The 20,936-nt window shown below is 38.5% G+C and overlaps 1 pseudogene; it reads left to right on the plus strand.

Moving 5' to 3' along the window:
* Window positions 1-5,817: 5,817 nt before the first annotated feature.
* Window positions 5,818-8,248, plus strand: LOC117020672 (inactive serine/threonine-protein kinase TEX14-like; annotated as a pseudogene).
* The last annotated feature ends 12,688 nt before the right edge of the window (window positions 8,249-20,936 follow it).

Below are 20,936 nucleotides of genomic sequence, written 5' to 3' on the forward strand. Positions count from 1 at the left end.
ATCACACACCACACCTGTGTTCCCCACCCCCAAAATCCAAACTATTATGAGTATGATTCCATTCTTAGGTGTACCATTAATTAAACATATGATTTAGGCCAAAGTAATTTCCCTCTACCTAAGGAATGCGTGTTCCACAGCACTTAAAAATGGAGAAATGTATTGTCCAGTTAAAGACCCATCCTTGCTGCTATTACAGTTAACTGGCAGCCAATGTGAAACCATAAGCAAGAAATGCATGTTAGGATTCCTTCCAAGTGATTAATCAGCAATACATTCTTTTCTTCTATAAATCCAAAAGTTGCCACATGATAGCTCAGAACCCATTATTTGCAGTTGATTAAAAAAAAAAAAGGTAAATTACTATTGCCCTTGTTTGTTATTTTCTGAACTAGATGCAGGAAAAATATGTGGCCTTATGGTAATGTGCATTTAGTCTACCCGCAGGGCATCTGCAATCACTCCTCACAAGCCAGCCCATCGGTAACTGATGGGACAGCCCCACAGCTGGTTTGACAACAATTAGTATAGAAAATTTACCATTGGATATACCTCTGGGGTTTATTTTCATCTCAAAGGGAAAAGCTAATTGACTAAGAAACAAGATAATTTTTCTATCAGTGACTTGTTGATATTGTCATCTCAATCTTGAGAATCTGTAACCCACTAAAATTAAACTGTGAGAAATTCTATTTGCATATGAGCTCCTTGATACCACATTGAACCATGAGGTAAACATCAGGAGAGTCAAACATTAGCACTATTTTTTGTTGTTGTTCATCTTAACATCCAGCATATAGATAACTTTTAAATTAAAGACTACTCAATTATTTTAAGTAAAGAGCATTCTGATTTCTCTTTGAAAAACGTATTGTCTCTTTTCATTGTGCATGTCTTTATTCTATTGTCCTTAAATTTTATGGAATTTTCTCCCCTGCATAGATAAACTATCCTTTCAACTATATTTTTGTAATATATTTTTGTGTTATATTTTCATTAAACATGATGGAAAATCAGTTTATGCCCCATGATGCTTAATCAAAATTAACGATAACATGCATGTTGATTTTTCTCTTTAAATTCATAAAACAGCAAACAAAACTACTGCCATACACACAAACACACACACACACACACACACACACACACACACACACACACACACACAATTAGAACTTGAAATAAACTAAGTCCCTTTAAAGAAACTTTTGGCAGTCAGATTTGGGTGGATCTAATGTGCTGGCTTATTCTCCTCTAATTAGAAACACTCTGGGAAAATCCTTAGGGGGGAATTACTATGGATGACAAGAAGTGATTTTGCTTTGGTTATCCAGGCCTTGTCTTCTCAATTAATTATATCCATGCTGGGGAAAGTATGACTCCTGAGGCAATTAACATACTCTTTGGACAATAAGAGTAAAGAAATCAGCAAAATTATGGTGACTGGGTGACCTAACACAGAGAGGAACTAACTTATTATCAGACATTGTTCTGAAAACAAAATGTAATAAGGTGAGAGGAAATAGTCCTGATATAGATACTTATAGAACAAATTGTTATACCATCAAAAGAAGGTATTATAAATATTCTACCAGAAAAAAAAATATTTTAAATAACAGAAGGCTTTGAGGAAGGGAAAACAAAGGGTGTCTACCCAAAGGAAGGCTTAATTCCTGCATTTCAGCCCAAGGCAGGTAAAGACAAGAGGTGGAATGTTCTAGGTTCTAATTCTGACTCCACCACTTACTAGCTATGTATCTTTGAGAAAACGACTTAACCATCTATCCCCAAATTCCTTGTCTGTAAAACAATGGTAGCATTAGCACTTATCTTTAACGATTGTGAGAATTAAATGAGATAACCTGTGTAAAGCATTTTTTTTTATAATAGTGATGGCAGGTAGTAAGTGTTATAGAAAAGTATTGGCCACATTCAATGCTACTATTATTTCTGGAAAGTTCTCACATAATCCAACTCATGCCTTGCTCCTTCCTCCCCATCACCCACCGACTATTTCATTTATGTATGTCTCCTCTCTGCCCCCACATGCACCTTACTGTTCTGTCTCTAGGTGTATTCGTTTCCTAAGGCTGCCATGACAAATTACCACAAATTGGGTGGCTTAAAACAACATAAATATATTGTCTCACAATTTGGAAGCCAGAAGTCTGAAATCAAAGTGTCACCCTAGTTGGTACTTTCTGGAGGATGTGAGGGAGAATCTGCTCCATGCCTCCATCCTGGTTTCTGACAATTGATGTAATCCTGGTGTTCCTTTGCTTGTTGATGTGTCACTCTAATCTTGGCTTCCGTCATCACGCGGCATTTTCTCCCTGTTTGTGTCTGTGCCCAAATTTCTCTCTTCTTATAAGGACTCTAGTCATTGGATTAGGATCCATCCTAATCCAGTATGACCTCATTTAGCTTGATTACACCTGCAAGGACCCTATTTCCAAATAACGTCACATTTACAGTTTCCAGTGGTTAATAATTGAACATATCTCTTTCGGGACATGATTCAATACACAACACTACATTTTTGCTCCAATAGGTTTCCATCCCTATAATTCTCTTTTTATCTGCATTCTATATTTCTTGTCTTTCCATCCTTTATAATTGACTTATTTTTTAAAGCATCTCCAATTACTACTGCAATCATTTCTTTCATATTGCCATACAGCTGTGTGTTAGTTCTGTCTGCAAAGCTAGACTCTGAACTATTAAAAAAACAAGTGGATCTTAGGATACTCCCCATTCCTCACGGTACCCAGCACTCTTGTGGGCAGAGAGGACATTTTATAAAAATTATTGGTAAGTTCATTACTTTGTTAGTTTAATAAATGTACCTATAAGGTTTGGTATGATTTGCCTCTGTTTGTGAAATAATTTGAGGGTTGAAGGTTGTTGTGTCTTAATCATGGTGTTTATTACACCAGCAAAATTAGCCTGAGAGCACTTTCATAAGCCATTTTAATAAAAAGCATACAGTCTTTGGTCCTTGTTCAAATGAAAGATAATCTAGTTGGAAAGACAAAGAATAGACAGAGCAATTAGAGGGAAAGAAAATTACATGTTCTGGCATTACACAGTAATTATAAACTAATGAATTCTGACACTGAAATAACTAGAAAATAGGGCAACACATGATAAGGAGCTAATTATGTAGGACACACTATAAGGACAAAAATAGAAGAAATCAAAGTTTTAAACATAAAACTACTTTTAGATATCTTGTGGATTGGGAGGGTGTTAATTTCCTTTTGTTTCAGTTAATTCACATACACACAAAAGGATGTTGATGTCATTTAATCACTTACCAATTAGAAGAGTGTCTTGCTATTTAGGGATGTGGCAGTCGGTCTTTCTAATCTGTTCAGAGTGAGTGACAGAAAGCTGTTTTACTTACATAAATGTCATATAATGTCACACACCCTGCAAGGCCCTGACACAAAGTTCTTCTCTGTGGCTAACAGAACTTGAAATCCTAGGGCCAGGAGAAAACTTCCTGACTGTTCCCTCTTAGGATTACTCTGACTAAAGAATTTCAACCCATATATTATAGCTGAAAACTGTCTGCAGGATGTTTTAACTCCATGGTCCTAGTTCTGTTGGGCCACACAAGAAGAGGGATTGAATTAATCCCTCTTCTACATGACAACCCTTCAAAGAGCTGAAAGCAGTGATCAGTATCACTGCATTTTCCTTCTCTCGAGCTTAAGCCATATGACATGTTATCAAGACTTTCCCTCCTGATCACGCTCACCTGTGCGTGCCCACCTTGCCTATCACCCTAGGAAAGGGTGAAGTCCAGAACTGAATAAAACTTCCAGGTACTCACTGACAGCCACAGCACATGTACAGCAAAAATGCCCCGAAACACCTCACGTCTCATCTCTTCTCTGTCCCCAAAGTCAGAGTCCAGGTCTTTACTGCAAAGAAGTTGGCCTCCTACTGGACCCCTTAGCGCTACCATCCTCGCTTTTCCACTTCCTTCAAAACGCAATTGTGACATAGGATAGCAGCACATCCATAATTGAAAGATTTCTGTAGGCCCTCTATTTTCAGCATAAACTTCAATTCCTTAGGAAGATATGAGAGTCTAGCAACAAGTATCAATTTGGCATCATTTTCAGCTCATTTCTGTTAAATTTCTCCCCAGTTGTTATGGGTTGTGTGTGGCCTCCCAAAATTCATATCTTGAAGTCCGAACCTACGCAGTTTTAATCTGGGCTGAGGTCAGCTGATTTCAGTTGGACCCATACATTCATCAAAGTTCAGTTGGTGGTTACTTGGGGATGGCTGGTCTATAGTGGCCCTGGCTGGGACATTTGAAAATAACAGGACCTCTCTCTACATAGTCTCTCATCTTCCAGCAGGTTGGCCTCAGGAGTTCCAAGCAGCAAAAGAGTAAATCCCAATGTGAGGGAACATCTCAAATTTGTTCTTGTACCCCATTTGCAATCCCATAAGTCAAAGCAAGTCATGAAGACAGGCCAAATTCAAAGGGTGGGGAAGTAGACCACCTCTTTATGGGAGGAATACAAAGTTGTATTGTAAGGGTATGGAGGTAGGGATGGGAAGTATATGCAACTATTTTTGCAACTACCACATTCATTCATTACAAAATTCTTATTGCAACTCCCACAAAAGATGTAAAGCACTGTGAGGACAGTAGTTAAATAAAACCACTTTTTTTTTTTTTTAAAGCAGACACACTCTCTGACTTTATATCATATTTAACATGAGAAAGCTATTCAATATTTAAGATGAATGTGTAAAATGAAAGTATCTTACAGAAAGTAAATATATTCAATATGCATGAAGTGGGAGGAAGAGCCTAGAGAGAAGATATATTTTCTAGTTGAGTGGTTTTCAAACAGGGGTGATTTTGTCCCCTAAAGGACATTTGGCAGCATCTGAAGATTTTTTTTTTTTTTTTTTTTTACCACAACTAGGGGGTGAGGGAGCCACTACTGGCAATTTCTGTGTTTCCCCAAAAATAAGACCTAGCCGGACCATCAGCTCTTTGGAGCAAAAATTAATGTAAGACCTGGTCTTATACTACATAAGGCCTGGTCTTATATTATATTAAAATAAGACCAGGTCTTATATTAATTTTTGCTCCAAAAGACGCATTAGAGCTAATGGTCCAGCTAGGTCTTATTTTTAGGGAAACACGGTAATGGGTAGAGGTCATGGATGCTGCTAAATATCCTACAATGTACAGTGTATTGACATTTTGGGTTAGACAATTCTTCATTGTGCAACGTTTTGCACAATGAAGAATTGTCTAACCCAAAATGTCAATAGTTCTATGGTTCAGAAACCCTGTTTCAGTCTGAAGGTTCTAACCAATGCTAGCAAACCTGGGGACAGTTCCTACTCTCGTTCCTGTCACACCTTCAATAGTTCCTTTTACTTGAAACTGTCAGAAGAAATGAAGGCATTTCTTCAGCCCCTAGGAGCAGGCAATGTCTCTCTGCCCTGACAACCCCTCCAAGGCACTAGGATACAATGATGAGAATAGGCTTCTGGAAGGCAGGACCCCAACCCAGTCCAGGGGGAACAGGCTTCCTGAGACCTACTCCATGAGTCTAGCACCTGTCTCCACCTCTGTTTTATATCACAACTTCTCACTGATGTGTTTGTCTCTTATTAGGCAAGATTCTGTAGGGGAGGCCTTCTTTTATTTATCTCTGGATCTTCTGGGTCTATAAGTCTTGAATGAAGCACATGAGGGGCAAATCATAAGGAATGCTTTACTCTAGTCACCATGTGATCAAATTAGTGAGGTAGATTGTGTTTGAGCCCTCAAGCATGTGTGAAGGAGCACAAAAGTGGTTGCCGGCACCATCTACACTCAGGTACCTGAGATTCTGGCACTATCGTGTATCCGTAATGAAAAGACAGCATTAGCATTGTTATTCCTTTCATGAAGAAATAAAATCAATGAAGTATCTGTATGAATTACCAAATCTCCTTCTTCAGAAAAGCCTGGTCTTTTATGTGGTTGCCCAGTGCCATGTAAGGCAATTGGTATTTTTTGGCCCCTGAATATGTTTATCTAACACTTGATTTGTGACTTTTTCCTTAGAAGTTTTTCCTCTCTTTTTCTGTGGTTAATATGCCTTAAAACGTTTACTATTTGTTTGAATGAATAGTCTCCTAACATTTTACTCCCACATAGTTTAATAGTCACCAAAAAGCTGTCATTTAAAAATACTTTTTCCTGTGTGCAAGCATCTGGCCTACCCACTTAGTATTTGAAATAAATAGTAATTATTTGATTCTGTTTAGGTATGAGATTGGGTGACAAATTAAAACCCCAGCCTCTATTCTCAAACCTGGTTGCTGTTTGTTACTGAGCATAATTCACTGATGGGAACTCAGAAGTTTCATTTAGTACAGCACACTCTTGCCTCCTAAAATCCATAATTAAGTGCTTGGTATTATTGCTTAGCCACACATTAAGTAAAATCAGAAAAACTGGAAGAGTGGCGTGGTGGAGAGTGGATTACAGATTGCAGAGAGGCAGACTGTAGCTCGCAAGTGAGCTGCCACCTCTTTGTGGCCCTGGAAAACAGAGCACAGGTGAACAATTTCAGCTCACTCAAGGAGCCAACGACAGTTTGGAAACACATAGGAACCAAAATGCCAGCAGCCAGGGAAAGCCTAGAGAATCCAAGACCCAAGCCCTAGTAAAACAGCTAAATAGTGCACTCCTCAGTGAGTCAAACCACCCGCAGGGACCTCCAGTGGCATCCAGCAGTGTCAAGGGCTCTACCAGGATCAGTATGGAATCCGTGTCTTCTGAAATCTATAATGCAAAGTCAAGAAATAATGAAGATGATGGAAAGGTACACTTAAAATGGAAAATGGAGGTGAAAGAAACGGCAGAGAAAGCAGCTACTGGGCAGCTGGCGGTACCACCTTGGCATCCTCAGAATAGTTTGACTTTAGAGAATGAGGCTGAAAACGAGCCTGATCCCCTGCCACAGCTCCCCATTAGGGACCCTGAGAATATGGATTCCCATCATGTTGTAGAGTACCCCAGGAAAAATGATAAGCCAAGAGGAAACGGCAAGTGTGACAAAACAGACAGCAGTGACCGTGACAATGAGCAGCATGGCAGACAGCCTGGGCCTGGGAGCTTTACCAGTCAAGAAAAGGTCCAAATGAGAAAAAGCCTTGGAAAGAATGCTGAGATGTTGGAATGGAGACCTGATCAAAGTGCTGAAGGTGAATAAGAGGAGGCCTTAAAGGAATCACCAAAGGAACTAAAAGAGAAAGACATATTATTGACAGACATTCAAGACCTGTCTAGTATCTCCTATGAACGAAGTGGTTCTTTTAAGGAAGTCTCATGCAAAACACCCAAAATAAACCACGGACCTACTAGTTTCAACACTCCAATCCTCCCAGGGTCGATTTCTTCAACTGCCAGTTGCTATAAAGACTGCCTTGAAAGTATCACATTTCAGGTTAAAACAAGGTCTACCTACTTTGTGCTGGAACAGTCAAGAATCTATTCAAACTTTGTCTGACAAATTTATAGCTGTCCGAGAGAAAGCAAAGAGCCTAGATTCCCTTCTTGCTTCCTTTAAAACTCTCCCTTCAAGATGGACTGATCTCAAAAAATTGTTTTCATTTAGCGGGGCTGGTTCCTCAAGCAGTGCTAAGGAACCGGACACATCATCCCATGCCATCCAGAAAAGGAGTCTGCCGAAAGAACTAGTAGAAGCCATCTCACAGCATCACACTGACGAGCTACCACCACCATCTCAGGAGCTAATGGACGAAATCGAGGACCTGCAGCGGCAGTAGCCTTCATACACGCCAAGTCCTCTGAGCATCACTGCAAATGATCAAGGTCATTTAGAAGAGCAAGAAACCAACAGTAAAAAACAGCAGTATGCTTTGGATCAAAGAAACTCAGGATTTAGAAGAGGACACAGAAAGAGCTCACTCTACTCTTGATGAGGACCTAGAAAGATGGCTGCGGCTACCTGAGGACAGCACAGAGCTACAGGATCTTCCCAAGGGTGCAAAGAAGAGAAATACCAAGCATCAAGAAGTTGGTGAAAAGAAGGGAAAAGGGCAGGAAGGCATCAAATCAGAGAGAAGGAAATCAGAGAGATTTTTAGGGACTTCTGAAGAAGAGGAACTAAAGCCTGGTTTTTGGAAGCAACTAGATTGGTCAGAACCATTCAGGATAATCGTGCTGGAGCAGAGTGACTTGTCACACTGACCAAAAACAGATCACAGATGTACTCCTGGCCTGAGTTTGAGCGTCCTGCTTATAAGCTCCCTTCTTCCCTTTCTGCTTCAGTCACCATCAGGGCAGTGGTTGCCTAACTCAGTTGGTTCAGCTGCCACAATAGACAAAGACTTGGTTCTTTCTGTTTGCAGTACATATAACTGTTTGTTTTCAATCATATTACTGAAAAGTGAAAGGTAGTTTTGATAGCAGAAATTTCTCATGTACCCAGAATGGCTTTTGGTTTTTGTTGATAATAGATTTTCAAAAACTTTTACTCCTGTTATATAATAAAATGTTTGGTTTAATACCATTTATTAAAAAAAAAAAAAAAAAGAAAGAAAGAAAAGAAAAAGAAAAACTGAAAATGGTTCTAGGTATTGGACATAGAGAAGGCAAAACAATTTTACAGTTTGAATTCTGAGACTGTGACATCTGGAATTAAAAACTATTTAAAGGGTGAGGTGAGGCTCTGGAAATCTCCCCTGGCATTTACAACCAATTAAACAACTAAAACTCCACAAAGGACTCCCTGCACAGCAGACAGACAAGACGAAGAGGCTCACTACTGAGTTCACTTAAAGGTGGGCAAATCGCAAGAGCAAGGGAAGGGAGAAGTGCGGAGACGGAGTCGCCCGTGCGCAAGATGCAGGCCTAGCTCAGTGCTCCAAGCTTGCTGCATCCTGGAACTACCACAGCTGTGGGAGAGGGAAGAACTCGGACTGCTAGGGTTCCGTTTATGGCCCAAAGGGCTGAGGGGACAGCCTATAACACAGCTGAACCCAATGCTCACAACAGAGACCTCGGAGGAAAGACTGAAGGCTGAAAACGGTGGCTTAAGCCCTCACTGCTGAGCAGAGAACGGAAGCCTTAGGCACTGAGACCAGTCGCCCCTTCCCTACCCTCCCAGAGCTCGCCCCGCCCCCACCTGCCCAGTGCGAGAAGTGGAACAGTAGCAGTGTCAGATCAAAAGAGCAGAGTATTTGCAGTTCTGAGAACTGTGGTCCGCAGACACAGATTTGCAGCCCAACTATTTCCGGCAATTTTCTATTTCTGGACTATTTCTAACTATTTCTGGACCAATTTTCACAACCCACACCACCCCTGTTCCCACTAATCTTGGCGGATCCCTGCACGAGTAAACAGAACTGCTAAAACACACAGGCTCTGAATCTGGTGCAGGAAGAGCTTTGGAACTTCAAAAGCTTTCCATATCCCCACAGGGACGCGGTGCCCTATGAACCAGGCGAACTGTTAACAGAGGAGAAGCCCACCTTCCAGGGAATCCCCCCATTGTGTGAGAAGCTGGAATAATGCAGAGAAAGCATAACACTACAGTGTGAGAGAGAAGAAAAGGCTACAGTCAGAGAGAAAATAAAGCATTCTACCAACACATACTGGAACACTAAAGAAAGACCTCTTCCTATCAACCTGTTGCAGAACCCACTCCTGTAGATGTCTAGGAAGAGAAATAATAAATCAGTAATTGCTATGAATAACCAAGGCAACCAGACAGCTCAGAAAGAAAGTGAAAAGTCTCCAGAAAAGGAACTTAAAGATATGGAAATATGTGACTTAAATGACAGAGAATTCAAGATTGCAGTTCTGAAAAAACTCAACGAGATGCAAGAAAACACAGAAAGGCAATTTAATGAACTCAGAAACACAACCAAAGAACAACATGAATATTTTACGAAAGAGATTGAAATTTTAAAAAAGAACCAAATAGAATTTCTGGAGATTAAGAACTCAATAGAAGAAATTAAGAATGAAATAGCCAGCTTAGGTAGTAGAGTTGACCAGATGGAGGAAAGAATCAGTGACGTCGAAGATAAAAACCTGGAAATTACACAGATGGAAGAAGAAAGAGACTTGAGACTTAAAAGAAATGAAAGAACGCTACAAAACTTTCTGACTCCATCAGAAAGAGCAATATAAGAATAATGGGCATACCAGAAGGAGAAGAAAGAGAGAAGGGAACAGAGAATATATTCAAACAAATTGTAGATGAGAGCTTCCCAAACTTGTGCACAGAATTGGATCCTCGAATCCAAGAAACAAATAGAACACCTAATTACCTCAATTCCAACAGGCCTTCTCCAAGGCACATTGTATTGAAGCTGTCTAAAATCAACGACAAAGAAAGAACCCTCCAGGCAGCCAGGGAAAACAAGATGGTAACCTACAAAGGAAAGCCCATTAGATAATCATCAGATTTTTCAGCAGAAACTCTACAAGCCAGGAGGGAGTGGAACCAAATATTCAAACTATTGAAAAAGAGAAATTACGAGCCAACAATAATATATCCAGCAAAGATATCCTTTAGATATGAAGGAGGAATAAAGACCTTTCCAGCCATACAGAAGCTGAGGGAATTTTCTAACACACAACCTGCACTACAAGAAATACTAAAGGAGGCTATTCGACCACCATCAACAGGGACAATCTGTGGCAACCAAAACATAAAAAAGGGGAGAGTAAAGGCCTGAACCTGAATATGGGAAAGGAAAAAGTAAGCATGCTGAAGAAAATGGAATACTCTAAATATCAAACTTTCTTTTACATAAACTCAAGGGTAACCACTCAAAAATAATCCAGAACTGAAATATATACTGTAATAAAGAAACAGAGGGAAACATCATAGAATACCACCACACAGAAATAACAGACAACAACAAAAAGGCAAAGAAACAATGGAGACACAGCCTTACCAGGAAACTAAAGATAGAATGACAGAAAATCCTCACATATCCATAATCACCCTAAATGTAAATGGACTGAACTCACCAATAAAAAGGCACAGAGTAGCAGATTGCATCAAAAAACTAAACCCAACCATATGCTGTCTCCAAGAGACACAGCTCAGCTACAAGGACAAGCATGGGCTCAAAGTGAAAGGGTGGAAATTGACACTCCAAGCAAATGGTATCCAGAGAAAATCAGGTGTAGCCATACTGATATCAGATGAAACAGACTTCAAGTTGAAAAAGGTAATACAAGACAAAGATGGACATTTCATAATGGTAAAGGGGACTATACAACAAGAACACATAACAGTCATCAATATTTATGCCCCCAATCAGGGAGCACCTAAATATACCAAGCAACTACTAACAGAACTAAAAGGAGAAATTGACCAAAACACAATTATACTAGGGGACTTAAATACATCATTGACAGCTATGGATAGGTCATCCAAACAGAAAATAAATAACGAAATAGCAGCCCTAAATGACACATTAGATGAAATGTACATAATTGACATATATAGAGCACTTTATTCTAAAACATCAGATTATACATTTGTTTTTCTAGTGTACATGGAACATTCTCAAGGATAGACCATATATTGGGACATAAAATCAGCCTCAGCAAATTTAAGAAGATTGAAATCACACCAAGCATATTCTTTGATCACAAGGCTTTGAAATAGGATATCAACTGCAAAAAGAAAGCAGGAAAAAACACAAATACATGGAGATTAAACAAGATACTTTTAAAGAACGACCAGGTCAAAGAAGAAATTAGAGGAGCTATCAAAAGATACATAGAAATAAATGACAATAAAAACACATCCTACCAAAATTTTTGGGATGCAGCAAAAGCACTTTTAAGAGGGAAATTTATATCATTACAGGCCTATCACAAGAAACAAGAAAAATCCCAAATAAATAACTTCATGTTACACCTTAAAGAACTAGAAAAAGAAGAACAAATGAAACCCAAAGTCAGCAGAAGAAAGGAAATAACAAAAATCAGAGCAGAACTAAATAGAGAACAAAAAGACAATAGAAAAAATTAATGTGACAAAGAGCTGGTTCTTTGAAAAGATTAACAAAATTGACAAACTCTTGGCTAGACTAAGATAAAAAGAGAGAAGACACTAATTAACAAAATCAGAAATTAAAAAGGGGAAGTTATCACGGATGCCACAGAAATACAAAGGATCATTCAAGAATACTATGAAGGACTATATGCCACCAAATTCAATAACCTAGAAGAAATGGACAAGTTCTTAGAAACATATAGCCTTCCTAGGCTGAACCATGAAGAAATGGAAAATCTAACCAGACCATCACCAGTAAGGAAATTGAATCAGTCATCCAAAACATTCCCAAAAGCAAAAGTCCTGGACCAGATGGCTTCACTAGTGAATTTTACTAAACCTTCAAAGAGGATCTAATACCAATCCTGCTCAAACTCTTCTAAAAAATTGAAGAAGAGACAGTACTCCCTAACTCATTTTATGAGGCCAACATTACCCTGAAACCAAAACCTGGTAAGGACAACACAAAAAAAGAAAGGACCGACCAATATCTCTGATGAATACAGATGCAAAAATCCTAAACATAATTCTAGCAATCGAATGCAACAATGCATTAAAAAGATTATTCATCACGACCAAGTGGGGTTCATCCCAGGGGCAAAAGGATGGTTCAACATACGCAAATCCATCAGTGTAATACATCACATAAACAAAATAAAGGACAAAAATCATATGATTATATTAATTGAACCAGAAAAAGCATTGACAATATACAACATCCATTTCTGACTAAAACACTCGATAAAGTAGATATAGAAGGAAAATACCTTAACATAATAAAGGCCATATATGACAAACCCTCAGCTAATCTCATAATTAACGATGAAAAACTGAAGCCCTTTGCTCTACTTTCAGGCACACAACAGTACTGTCCCTTATCACCTCTGCTTTTCAACACAGTGTTGGAAGTCCTCGCCGGAGCAATCAGGCAAGAGAAAGAAATAAAAGGCATCCAAATTGGGAATGAAGAAGTTAAAGTGTCACTCTTTGCAGATGACATGATGCTATATATAGAAAACCCTAAAGACTCCACCAAAAAGCTATTAGAAACAATAAACAAATACAGGAAAGTTGCCGGCTACAAAATCAACGTACAAAAGTCCATTTCATTCCTATATACTAACAATGAAATTTCAGAAAAATAATTTTAAAAAAACAATTCCTTTTGCAATTGCAGCAAAAAGAACAAGATACCTAGGAATAAACTTAACCAAGGATGTGGAAGAACTATATGCTGAAAACTACAAGACATTTTTTAAAAAAATTGAAGAAGACACAAAAAAATGGAAAGACATTCCGTGCTCATGGATTGGAAGAATCAACAGAGGTAAAATGGCCATATTACCCAAAGCAATATACAGATTTAAGGCCATCCCCATCAAAATCCCAATGACATTTTTTAGAGAAATAGAAGAAAAAATCATCAAATTTGTTTGGAACCACAACAGACCCCGAATAGCCAAAGCAATCTTAAGAAAAAAGAACAATACTGGAGGTATCACACTCCCTAACTTCAGCTTGTACTACACAGCAACACTACTCAAAACAGCATGGTATTGGCAGAAAAACAGACACATAGATCAATGGAATAGAATTGAGAACCCAGAAATAAACCCACATAAGTATGGACAGATAATTTTTGACATAGAAGCAAAAAACATACTATGGAGAAAACACAGCCTCTTCAATAAATGGTGCTGGGAGAATTGGAAAGCCACATGCAAAAGAATAAAACTGGACTGCTGTCTGTCACCATGTACTAAAATTAATTCAAAATGGATCAAAGACTTAAGCATAAGACTTGAAACAATAAACTGCATAGAAGAAACCATAGGTACTAAACTTATGGACTTTGGGTTCAAAGAGCATTTTATGAATTTGACTCCATAGGCAATGGAAGTAAAAGCTAAAATAAATCAATGGGACTATATCAAACTTAAAAGCTTCTGCACAGCAAAAGAAACCATCGACAAAATAAAGAGGCAACCAAATGTATGGGAGAAGATTTTTGCAAACAGTGCTTCTGATAAGGGGCTAATATCCAAAATATACAAGGAACTCATACAACTCAACAACAAAAAAACAAACAACCCAATTGAAAAATGAGCAGAGGACCTGAAGAGACTTGTCTCCAAAGAGGACATACAAATGGCAAATAGACATATGAAAAAATGCTCAACATCACTAATTATCAGAGAAATGCAAATAAACACCACAATGAGATATCACCTCACCCGTTAGAATGGCTGTCATCAACAAGACAAATAGTAACAAGTGTTGGAGAGGCTGTGGAGAAAAAGGAACCCTCATACACTGTTGGTGGGAAGGCAGATTGGTGCAGCCGCTATGGAAGGCAGTGTGAAGGTTCCTCGAAAAATTACGAATAGAATTACCACATGACCCAGAAATCCCTCTCCTGGGTATCTACCCAAAATATCTGAAAACATTTATCCATGAAGACACGTGTGCTCCAATGTTCATTGCAGCTTTATTTACGGTGGCCAAGACATGGAAACAACCAAAGTGTCCTTCAATAGATGAATAGATAAAGAAGTTGTGGTATATATACACAATGGAATACTATTTGGCGGTAACAAAAGATGAAATAGCGCCATTTGTGACAATATGGATGGATCTTGAGATAATGTTAAGTGAAATAATTCAGACAGGAAAAGCAAAGAACCATATGATTTCACTGATATGTGGTATATAAGCCGAAAACAACAAAAGAACAAGACAAACAAATGAGAAACAAAAACTCATAGACACAGACAATAGTTTAGTGGTTACCAGAGGGTAAGGGGGGAGGCAGGTGGTAGATGAGGGTAAAGGGGATCAAATATATGCTGATGGAAGGAGAACTGACTCTGGGTGGTGAACACACAATGGGATTTATAGATGATGTAATACAGAATTGTACACCTGAAATCTATGTAACTTTACTAACACTCGTCACCCTAATAAACTTAAATAAATAAATAAATAAATAAATAAATAAATAAATAAATGGAAAGAAAGAAAAAAGAAAAAAAAATACTATTTAAAAATACGTCTAAAATCAAGAGAAGAGAATCTAACGCATCGCTGAAGACACTTTCACCAGCAGGAGTTTGTTCAGGTTCAACAATGAGGCTGGCCTCTGGGCATCATTTCCACTTAGCTCTTTGGAGTAGAATCTTTTTGGAATAACAGGGAGACAGTTTAGGCACGTTTTACCTAATTCACAATGCTCCATTAATGGAAATGTGCTCATTTATGACAGAGACTCGCAGAATGGGCCTAGATTTCCAAGTCATTGCTTGGAGGAGAGCTGCCAGATGACCATAACCACTCATTTAGACTTCTTGTGGGAGCCTTGTAGAAATAAATTATTGTGCCAAGTTACTGACATTAGGGGTTTATCTGCTGCTATGGCTAACATTTTAACTAATGCACCATTTTCTTTGTCATAAACAACATCTAGAGGAATTAAGAGGAGAGGGATATTTACAGTAAACAACAGGGGATTTACTTATTCGTTAATCCATTCTTTCAGCAAATACTAAGTTCGCACTATGTGTTTGTTATTATTCCAAAAACTAGAGCTAGAGGAGGGAACAAAACAGAAAACATACCCATCATCATGGAGCTTCCACCCTAATGGAGGGTGTTGGACAGACGAAGAGATATGTAAGTAAAACATCTAGTATCTCAGAGAGTAAGTGTATGCAATGTAAAAATATCAAAAAAGGGAGAGAAAGACCCTGTAGGAGAGAGCAGTGGGAAGGAATATAATTCATTCTGCTGGAACCATGCCTAGTGTACAGTTCAAGTGACACATAGGGCCATTGTTTTAGACAGTGATGGTGTAGGGCAGGGGGTTGGTTGAGGGACCGGCAATGCCACGGTGGGCTAGAGGGGTAGGGGTGTTACAGGAACACCCAGGGATTTCAGAATCCATCTCTCCATTTGGCTCATCCCAGAATACAGTGTTCTGTAATGTGTTTATACCTTTAATAAGGGGAAAATAGGTTTTTCTGTGGAACACAGATTTGCAAGCAGGAAAAGTTATGAGAAACCTAGAGAACTAAATTTTCTACCCGAAATGTTTGCCTTCCACTTTCGCCCATCCACATAAAAGAAAGCTAAAAACAATGTAGAACTGGAGGGTAAAAATTTTCAAAGGAAAATGTAATTAGAATTCAGCACTACATTAAAAATAATAGTACAGTGATAGCAACACATTAGTCACAGTTTCTACCGAACATCAGAAAAGAAGAACAGAAGTAAAAGGAGATAATACTTAATATTCATGTCCACTTTGCTTTAAGAAACCTGAATACATAAAACTAAATCCAACAAAACAGATCTTTTAGGGAGTGATCTTTTTTAGGTTAAAAATAAAAAGATTTATTACTCTAGAAGAGTTACTTTATGATTAGTTTAAATACAGAATTAATTTTCAGTGGGTGTCTATCCCAAATGTATAAGAACTTATCAAGCTAAGGACTTTTCTAGACGAAAAAGGAACCCTACTTAGTATGAGACATTTCAGATGAGGATTTGGAAGAGCACTGGACAGGAACACATTCCAGAATCATACACACACATTTGTCTCATGAAAAGACAGTAAGGACAATATACACAGAAATGTACCTTCCTAATTATTTTTGCAGGGCAGATATTGTAGGTACTCACAGAATATGGCTAAGGGAATATTCTCGAACATTTACTTTAACAAATATGTACTATGTAAAATATGCAAAACAGTTCTCCATTGTAAGAGCAGTTACTGGAACGTATACTCTTGGGAACAGCCATTATCATCTGATATCCCAACCAATAAGAACAAAGCAAAGTCAACCAAAGTGAACGGAGTGATGCCATGATTACAAATCAACTTCACACATGTACAGAATAGATATTTATTTCAGCTATGAAGCCTACAGCTACGAACTGTAGAAGATGAGGCAGCAAATTTATAAATAGAAATGAATTAAATCATCTGTGGCTAGTAATTAAAAATAAAATACTAAAGTAATATTCATTGAAAATGTTCACAAACTAGAAAGGCACAAAATAAAGAAAAAAGCACAACTCAGGGGTTTTGCTTGGGGGTTGCCATGATGTAAAAAGGAAGGAGGAGAAGGGGAGATCCTGCAGACCCTGGTTTGTGGCTGAACTCGTTTAACTAGAGAAACTCTAGTTTGGCATATTATTGAAATTGGAGTTCAGTATAAGTTTGGGAAATGGTTTCCCTGCTACAATTGTTTTACAAAGGTTTTTAAAATTTTATAATGAGTGTGATTTGACCAGACTCATTTTACAGAAGGAAAAACTTAACCTCAGAAAGATAAAGTGATTTTACTAGGGTCTCCTAGTTAACTGATGACAAGTCAAGTCTCCAGAGTGCCAAATCTGCTACACTTCCAGTTGATGGTGGTTTTATCAATGATAAACATACTAGAGTCTCTAGCATGTAGTGGAGAACAAGATCATAAAGAATTACTATCACAGAAATACTGAAGATAAAAAAATACTTAGGGCATTCTTTGGTGTTTACCCAAAAGAGATGACAATTTATGTCCACCCAAAAATCTGCACATGGATATGTACAGCAGATTTATTCATATTTGCCAAAACCTGGAAGCCATCCAAAATGTCCTCCAGTGGGTGTATGAATCAAATTATTCTACATCCAGACAACGGCATACTATTCAGCATGAAAAAGAAATGTGCTATCAATCCATGAAAAGATATGAAGGAAGCTTAGATGCAGATTACGAAGTGAAAGAAACCAATCTGAAAAGGCTATGTACTATCTGACTGCAACTATACGACATTCTGGAAAAGGAAAAACGATAGAGTAAAAAGATCAGCGGTTGCCAGGATTGATGCAGGGGAGAGGAAAAGGATGGATAGGTGAAGGACAGAGGATTAATAGGACCGTGAAAACACTTGGTGTGATATTATAGTGATGGATACGCGCAATTATACATTTGTCCAAACCCATAGGATACACAACACCAAGTGTGAACCGTAAACTATGGACTTTCAACGATGAAGATGTATCAATGCAGGTTTAGCAATTATAACAAACGTGCTACTCTGGTGACAAATGTTAATAATGGAGAAGGCTATGCCTCTGTGGGGTCAGGGCAGCATATGGGAAATCTCTGTACCTCCCCCTCAATTTTGCTATGAAATTAAAATTGCTCCAAACACGTAGTCTTAATAAAAAATACATAGATAGCATGGCCTTACTTCTTACTATATGCCAGTCACAATTCTAAACATTTTACAATTCTTATCTCATTTAATAATGGAAATACATGCAGTAGTAGTAGCCTGTTGATTGGAAAATAAAACTTAAAAATATAATTTGCTTTCCCAAGGTTACCCAGAGGAGTAGACATACTATTTTCAACTCAATGATTTACAGCCCAGTCTCTTAACCATTCTGAAAAGATGGATCATATAAAGATAACAAGGATCTCAAAACTGGGGTTTATAGAAGCCACACAAATGCAGAATAGGGCTGGAATAAGACTAACAGAATAAATGGTCAGAGACATCGGATATCAAAAAATTGGAAGATTTTCAAGAAGCGGTTCATGTTTGATACCCATTCATTTATTTCACAAATATTTATTGAATGTCTACCATATGTTAGCAGCCTTTTAGTCAGTGGGGAGTCAGAGAAATTCATATCTCTGCTTCCCATGGACCTATTTTAGTGGGGGAGATGTGCAATAAACAAGAAATGCATACGTGCGGAAGGAAAATATTAGAGAGTAATAAGTATTATAGAGAATTCAAGTCTGGTGATACAATGGAGAGTGACTAGGTAGCTAATTTAGACTGAGGGATTTAGATTAATGAAAGCCTGAAATGAGCTCTCTGAGGACATGGCATTTAAACTGGTATCTGAAGGACAAGAAGTAGCCAGCCATGAAATTCAGAAGGAAAAGTATTCCCACCAGAGCAAACCAGGCCAAGTCCAAGACTGGAGGAGTGTAGTTGGAGTCATTGTGAGCAACTCAGTGGAGAATGACTTGAGATGAAGTTGGAGGGGGAGGCAGAGAGCAAGGTCCTGAGCTGGAACTTTTCAAGTGTCATGAGAAGACACGGTAGAGCTTTACACAGCAGAGCAACACGACCGATGTGTGTTAAGAGCATCACACAACAGGTTGCTTGTGTCGAGACAGGTTTGTAGGAAGCAAGGGCAGAGGCAGGAAGAGCACCAAGAAAGCCACTGCTAGTATCCAAACCAGTCAGAAGATGCCAGCCATTTGGTGGGGATGGCAGAGAGATTTGTGGGAAATAGACACAGCAGAGTTGCTGATGTGCGGAGTGAGGGACAGAGGATTTGGAATACGCCCTTGACATTGCACACAATTCAGACAGAATGATATGAGAAAACACCATGCTTTTAGGAAAAACGAAAAACAAAGCACTCCGATCTGAAGCATTTCCAAATTCTACAGGAAAATAATCACAGGAAAGACATATGTGGCAGTAGTTCAAAGACAACATAATAACAGTCTTTAAAAAACCATTATATGACAGCTATATTTGTCGTTCAAATTATGACGGGAGCCTGACCAAGGAATTCAGATGAAAAAGTAACAGGCAACACAAGAGATACTTCATAAAAGTCAGAAATGTAGAAGTAAAGACAGATTCACCTCACTCAATATTTACGGCTGGATGATTTATACATTCATTTCATTTTTACGAGTACATTTGCGTAAGATTTTAGGGTTTTCTTTTAGCAAATACGTCAAATGAAAGTATCAGAAGTGATTCCCTTAAAGGAGTATTGTCCCCTTCAAAATAACCCCTCTGGGAAAAAAATAAACTTATTCTAATGACATACAGCAATTGCTCAAAAATTTGAGGGGGAACTCCTTTCTGAGATTTACTTTCAGAGTCAGCAGCTCATTCTCGAGCAACAAGTTTATGTCCTTTGAGAGTGGGCTAAGTCAGAGTCAGTGTGAGGTTGTGAGCAGAGCAGCTGGTGAAGTTGTGTTCTGTCATTGTTGCTCCAAGGTGTTCTCAGAAAGAGCGCAGCAGTGAGCCTGAGATACGCAGTGTGTGCATGCCATCACACACACAGAAGCACTCAGACACCATGGAATTTCTATATGATAAGTCCAATTGATGGACAGGTTAACCTCACGGGTTTCATGAGCAAAGTCATGGATATCAAAGAAACAAATCTACATTGTACCCAGGGGCAATATTTTGGTGTAACCTTTTATCTCAGGTCAAGGATAGTGGTGTGTCCACTCCAGTTTGGATGGTTTCTTTCCACATCATCCCAAATATGGCTCATTTTACCACTGATTTCTATGTTTTAATATATTATATTCCCACACCTTAGCTAGGGTGGGGAGCATTGTGGGGTGAACCCTCATCCCTCATACTTAATGTGAAGACTTGTCTCTCCCTGTTCTTCAGTACAAAGTACATGAACTTTTCAGAACTTGCTTCATTTCGGCGTTTCATTTTTAAGAATACCTATACATTTTTGTCTAAATTGTTTCTTTAGCTCTCATTTTGACAGTTAATTGCTTATTTGACTGCACCAAATGTCTGACCTTTTCAAAGATTCTGTGGATTGCAGTGTAAATGGATGAGTGATTCCAGGATTTTCAGGCACATTTTCCCCCAGAATGGAAAAATGATTGACATCGCTTTCTGTCATGAATTTCTTCTGCACATCTAGTATCTCACTTGCATTTTGTTAAACCACACATGAAAAAAAAATAAACAGCTGAAATATTTGCTTTCAAAAATTGTCACTAGTTTATATGTTCTCACAAAGCAACATGTTATTCCACTCACTTCCTTTGCTGACACAAGAGTGAC

The sequence above is a fragment of the Rhinolophus ferrumequinum genome, chromosome 3 (genome assembly GCF_004115265.2).
Source record: "Rhinolophus ferrumequinum isolate MPI-CBG mRhiFer1 chromosome 3, mRhiFer1_v1.p, whole genome shotgun sequence".
Classification (NCBI taxonomy): domain Eukaryota; kingdom Metazoa; phylum Chordata; class Mammalia; order Chiroptera; family Rhinolophidae; genus Rhinolophus; species Rhinolophus ferrumequinum.